Source organism: Puma concolor, chromosome A1, assembly GCF_028749965.1.
Source record: "Puma concolor isolate L17-30 chromosome A1, mPumCon1.1.hap2, whole genome shotgun sequence".
Taxonomy (NCBI): domain Eukaryota; kingdom Metazoa; phylum Chordata; class Mammalia; order Carnivora; family Felidae; genus Puma; species Puma concolor.
The window spans coordinates 167,706,638-167,713,761 of NC_141667.1; positions in this window are offsets into that span (position 1 = coordinate 167,706,638).

Genomic DNA, 7,124 nt, shown 5'->3' on the forward strand with positions numbered 1-7,124 from the left:
CAACGTAACCAGGCTCAAGTCTTACAGCTTCTTGTCTTGAGATCCAGCTTTCCCAACTACCTCTCTTGTTCCACGTGTTCATATCACAGGTGCCTTCTTACTGTAAAGAATCCCTGTAGAGTAATGATTCTCAAAGGGTGGCCCCTGATCCAGCAAAATCCAGATCACCTGGGAACTTGCTAGAAATGCATATCCTGGCCTCACCCCAGACGTATGAACCAGGGGCTCTGAGGGTGGGTCCCAGCAGCCTGTGTTGTAACAACCCTTCGGAGGTGATTCTGAAGCATGCTCAGGTTTTGAGAATCAATGGCACAGAGAAGTGGAGAGTATGGTGAATTTTGAAGATATCGCCAAATCAATTAGCAGTTATTTTTTTTTAATTAACCAATGGACTAAAAATGTGGGGAGCTGAGTGTTGCAGAATTATAGCTCTTGATCTCTTAAGACACTCAAACTTGAAAGACAACGGAGCTCTTTCGGCCTTAAAGAAAAAGGAAATCCTGCCATTTGTGATCATAAGGATGAAACCTGGAGGACATTAAGTGAAATAAGCCAGATGCAGAAAGATAAATACTTCATGATCTCACGTATATGTGGAATATATCTTTTTTAGAAAAGCTGAACTCCTAGTAATAGAGAATAGAATGGGGTCTACATAACCATCGTCACAGGTAGCAAAGCCAGGCACTAGTTGAAGTGGTAAGGACAGATTTTATTTTATTTTTTTATGTTTACTTATTTATTCTGAGAGAGAGACAGCCAGCAGGGGAGGGGCAGAGAGAGGGAGAGAGAGAGGATCCCAACCGGGCTCTGAGCTGCCAGTGCAGAGCCCCATGCGGGACTTGAACTCATGAACCAAGAGATCATGACCTCGGCCGAAGTCAGATACTTAAACAACTGAGCCACCCGACGCCAGGTAAGGACAGATTTTAATCAGCGAAAATGCTATTGAAATAGGGGAAAGAGTCCAGTGTGAGCTCAGCTTCAGTTTGTGAGTGTTTTTAAAGGCAGGAGGAAGGTAGAGGGGAGCAGCAGGGGTTCTAGAAGAGCCAAGAAGTGAACAATTACAAAACACAGGGGGAGGTGTTGGTCCCTATAAAACTGTCTGGATTTGCCAACTGGCACTTGTAGAAGTTAGGCTCCTACCCTCCCATGGAGGTGGGGAGCCAGGGGCCATGTATTCAGGGGCTGGCTGGGGACATGAACAGAGTTAAGAAGACTTTCAAAGATATTTTTATCTCTGAGAAAGTGGGGCTCCACCCACGACTGCCTCTACCCAGGAGAGAAGCTGTTTAGGAAGGGTTGATGCACTGTGAACCTTAGAAGGGAGGTTCACAGAGACATTTCCTTTTGAACTTGAGAAAGAGAAACACAGCACTAAATATTCCAAACTGCTGCTCTAGATTTGTCAAAGAGACAAAAGAGACAGCAGAAGAGTTAAAGGCACGGTTGTCTGAACGCAACAGACGATAGCAAGCCTGTATCTCGGCGGGGGGGCAGGGGGGGATCTTGAAAAATAATCCGTGTACAACAAATATTATTAAGTGACAAGAGCAAACACAGTAAAATACAGGTGGAAAATATATTCTCAGCTGTAACCGGGCTAGGAAACAAGACAAATAAGAAACTGTAAAAGACTTCAGAATGCAATTAGAAGGGCACTCAGAAAGAACTACCAACTAACAGGGAAGGAACGGAGTGAACATGCGTCAAGGGCACATATTGAAGGAAGCACAAGGAAAGGGAGAAAATTCGTCATAGATTTTGACCCTCATCCTATTGTTCCGATTAAGTTCCAATTGGAATCAAAGTTACACATGCAGAACAGCAGGCTTAAGATGTAACATGAATAGATGTATAAAATTCATTCTTTACCCAAGGAATTAAATTCAATCATGACTCTCTCCGGTCTTCCCCCCATGTTCTGTCCAATGTTATATCTGATCACCCCTGTGCTCAGAGAAACCCATACAAGTAAGGACATGAAGCATGCTAATTGTTCAACGTACCATCTACAAGGCTCAAGGATGCTACAAGTTAAAGGCAGTGGGCCCCAGGCAGTGAAAACTTCCCATGGGTTCTATGGTTAGTAAGGGCAAAAGGTGACCTCACTGCAGGTGCTTTGAACATTTTCCTGACTCAGGTGAGGGATGTTCCCAGAAAGCCATATGGCCAGTAGGAGGGGTACGGAGGACAAAGGAACAGCTCAATGAAGCAGGAAACAGACATGCCTGAGAGTTCTAGAGAGTGTTTGTGGACCAGTAGTTCTCAGCAGTCATGATTTTTATCTTCCAAGGACAATTTGACAATATCTGGAGATACTTTCGTCACACTGGGGGAGGCTGCCGCTGAAATTTGGCAACTAGAGGCCAGGAACACTGCTAACACAGTCCTCCCCAACAAGGAAGATTTATCCAGCCCTAAGGCTGAGATCCAGAATCCATGGTGCACACCAAGTAATTAAAAAAAAAAAAACTGTTGAAGAGTGAAGAGAATTCAGTATTAAGAATGAGTATTAAAGGGGGGGGGGGCATGATGGAGAAATGGAAAACCAAATCAGTATCATAGCATGTGGATATTAGGGTGGCAGGTGTGTTCTGAGAGAAAAGAGACAAAGCCATTGGATCAGGATGAACAAGAAGTCATACAAGATCTTGGGGCACCTGGGTGGCTTAGTCAGTTGAGCATCCAACTCTTGGTTTCAGCTCAGGTCCTGACTTCACGGTTCATGGGATATAGCCCCACATGAGAATACTTGGGAATTCTCTCCCACTCTCTTTTTACCCCTCTCCCACTCATGCCTTCTCTCTCTCTCTCAAAACAAATAAGTCAACATTTAAAAAAAAAAAGAATTCATACTAGATCCTTTACACACAATGCATAGAAGTTGGACAAGGTTGCACTGGATGTTTGAGATTCCTTATGAAGTAAGGTATGCAAACAGTGCAGAGTGAGGGGGGTGGCGTAAGCCCCACACATCACGTGATGTGGCTGCAGGGAGAAGAGAGAGTCTAGTCGGATGGAAGCACCTGAGTCGATGCCTGGTGAAGAGAGGGAAGAGCTCACAGTCCCAGCGAGGGACAAAGTATGGGACCCTTAGATGGTGGGTTTGTAGGTTCTCAAAATAAACCTGTTTACACGGCTGGAGGAGTAACCTCTGCCTTAGAAAGAGACCAAAAAGGAGATAGTTTCTGAAAAAGTGGACTTAGCCTGAATATATTGGTTCTACAGAATAGAGAACTAGAAGCGGTAGCATCGGTAGCCCATAAGTATCCTATCAAGAGCTTCTTCCAAGATCCTTGACTTTAAGTACAGCACTTTAGGGCCTCCCCCAGAGCTCTGAGACCCTGGGATGGGAAAAATTCAAACAAACCCTAACAATTATGAGCAGGACAACTGACCGCGTCAGACCGAAGCAACTCCCAGGGCCTGGGATTCATTCCGCCTTGTGCTGACATGTCCTTATAGAGGCAAGGCCAACAGCAAATTTAATAAATCCCACAGATTGTGGTACTTAGTCCAAATCTAGTGTGTTCCCCTAGTGGATTTTGTTTTTATCATGCTTTAAGCAGTCTCTCTGGAACTCTCTGAGTAACTATGATTTTTTTTTTAACAAATTGGTGTTCGCTGATCCATAGATGTTGTGATACCATCATAAATCCCTACAATACCAGGCACGCTTTCAGAGGTTTTATTTTTGGTTGCTCCTTATATTCTCATCTACTTTGATGTGAAGCAAAACCTTTACACAAATTTCAAAGGTCTACAACATTAAAAGGATTACAATGGCAAAATGTCAACAATTTTGCACAATGAGCTGAGAAATGTTTCTGAAAGCTGCTTTCTTTATCAAAAGAACATACACATCCAGCTATTCTGAATCTGTGCCAATCTTTCTTGCAATGCTGTCTTTAAGAGCATTTGAAAGACTTTTTGTTCCATTACTATGGCTGGAACGATTAAAAAATACAATTGGAAATGACACCTCCATAAGTGAATTAAAAATGAATGGGGGGAGGTACTTCATAGGGCCAGGGCACATGCACACTGCCATCATCTTTCCAAATCTCTTCGCCCGGGTGTTCATTTAGATTGAACCACCAGCAAATGCCATATCGACCCAAAGATACCCTAAAAAATTACACTAAAATGAAAACACTGCTGCTTCAAAATTTTTTTCATTTACAATTCTTTTTTCCAGGTAGTCTTTTTCAATAACTGTAAAATTGCAGCTTACTTTGGAGAATTCCTTCATTTTCATTAAATGTTCATGAATGTCACTTCTTATAATCATTGACCTCAATTTTCTTTTAAGAATGAGTTCTGAGAAACACACATAAGCATGCCTTGGGAACCCAGTTTTCACTTCGGATGACCAGAGAAGACCTAAGAAAACTTTAAAGTTTGCTGCAATCTTCAAAAATTTGCTTTTAGAGCAGAGGAAGTTTATATCCAATTTAGGACAACCGATAGCATATGTTAAATAAATTTGAGTATTGCCCATTTAATATTCTATTTATAAATTTGCATATACCCAAGTGATTGACATTGGGACAAATAGTAATAATCCCCAAAACACTTCAAGTCTACCATATGCTTTTACCTTATGATAAGTTTACCATATCTCTTAAATATGAATCTTCACACAAATAAGTTCATATAAAAATACCTCACAGAAACTGTACAGAATCATGACACTAATCAAGTGTGTAACAGAAAAGGATTAAAATATTTCCTACTTAAGTAATGCTACAAAATTTCTTTGGAAAGATAGGCAGGCCAATGGATAAAAGTCAAAATTTCAAAATATTAATTGTATTCATTAATATAAATTTCTATTTAGTACTGGCTTTAAATTCTTGATTTTTTTCCGAGGATCAAAAAGAGAAAAAGTGAAAGAGGGAGAAAACCAATATTCTGGAAGCACCCACCATGTTTTAGACTCTCTGCTTGGTGCTTTGTATCAATGACCTCATTTCATTGCACGAGTAGCCACATGGGATAGTATCTTGCACATAGCAATCTAAGCACATTCCCTCAACATTCCCAATTTCTGACAGCTAAATTTGTAATAAATACAACTAGGTTCTCCCCAGTGTCATACCTTTTTGACTATCCCAGAATTTTCCATATAGGAAACCACGCTATTTGATTTTATTTACTTCATCACTTATCAGATTATTTTGACCACAGAACACTTTCATTTTCCTACAAATGGCTGTTGAGGGAACATTGCATTATACCCATCTTTTTAGTGTGGGTTAAACTGAACATATTCCTGGAAAATGCAAACTATACAACTTGTCAAGGACACTCAAACCAAGTTCATATGAAGGAGTATTGATCTAGGTACAATGCTACACTTCACCCCTTGGCTCTTTAAGACAGACATACCTCGAAGATATTGCAGGTTTGGGTTCAGACCACTGCAATAAAGCAAACATCACAACAAAATGAGTCAGATGAACTTTCTGGTTTTCTATTGCATATAAAAGTTGTGTTTAGGGGCGCCTGGGTGGCGCAGTCGGTTAAGCGTCCGACTTCAGCCAGGTCACGATCTCGCGGTCCGTGAGTTCGAGCCCCGCGTCGGGCTCTGGGCTGATGGCTCGGAGCCTGGAGCCTGTTTCCGATTCTGTGTCTCCCTCTCTCTCTGCCCCTCCCCCGTTCATGCTCTGTCTCTCTCTGTCCCAAAAATAAATAAAAAAAAAAAAAAAAAAAAAAAAAAAAAAAACGTTGAAAAGTTGTGTTTACACTATAGTCTATTAAGTGGGCAACAGCATTATATCTAAAAAATGCACATGCCTTAATTAAAAAAAATACTTAACCTTTCAATACACTGTGACCGCTGATCACAGGTCACCATGGCAAACATAATAATAATGAAAAAGTTTGGAATATTGTGAGAACTACCAAAATGGGACACAGAGACATGGATTGAGCAAAGGCTGTTGGGAAAATGGTGCCAATAGATTTGCTTGAAGGTTGCCACAGACTTTCCATTTGCAAAAAAAAATGCACTGTCAGGAGGTACCTGGGTGGCTCAGGTGGTTGAGCATCCAACTTCCGCTCAGATCATGATCTCGCAGTTCATGGGTTCAAGCTCCGCATCAGACTCTGTGCTGACGGCTAGGAGCCTGGAACCTGCTTCGGATTCTGTGTCTCCCACTCTCTCTGCCCCTCCCCTTCTTGCACTCTGTCTGTCTGTCTCTCAAAAATAAATGACCATTAAGAAAAATTCTTTTAAATGCACTGTCAGAAGCACAATAAAGCAAAGTACAATAATAAAACGACGTGTGCCTGTATTCTAAGAATCTCAACTTGCCCCCAAACAATTCACAATAAACTGTTGTGGTTTCGTTGGCTACTGTCCCCAGAAATAGCACATTAACAGACGGTAATGGTAAGAATTCTTTCCTTTAACACAAAGGTAAGATCTCAAATATTTAGGGCCACATTGGAGTAGCTGAGCTTTACTGGGGCATCTCATAGCACACTCAACACCACCTGCTTGGCAGCTCTTGGGACTCAGGCACCCACCTGACCCAACTGCTTACTTGCCTTGAGAAAATGTGAGCAACAAGATGTCACTTTCCACAGATGTACAGAAACACTTAACAAATGAGTAAAAGTTTGTGATGCAATTTGAGATGCCCGTATAAGAGATTCAGAAGAGGAGGAGGCCTACAAATGTAAAACACTCCCTATCTGGTAAAGTCATTGATTTCATGCAAAGTATAGGTTTCCATTAAGAGAGAAAAATAGCATGAACGGTGACAGGTACAACTTAGGAAATCCCAAACACACCATGTGAAAATGACTTTTTTGGCAAATCGGGAAGAAACTCAAAATGCTTTTGACTATGAAGTCGCTAAAGTCTGGTATGATTACCAGAATTTCCACATTTAAACATGAAATAAGTGCATAACTTTGGTTTGCCAGAGGGAACGTCAGGAAGCCAAAGACGGTTTAAATTAAGATAATCGCCTTTTTCTTGTTTTCCTGTTATTGTGTTTTCACAACAAGTTCAGCAGAACAAGTGCATATTACAGAATTTCAATCCTAATATTTTCACAGATTCCTTAAATTGTAGAGTGTTTTCTCTGCATTACTCTGTGTGAAATACT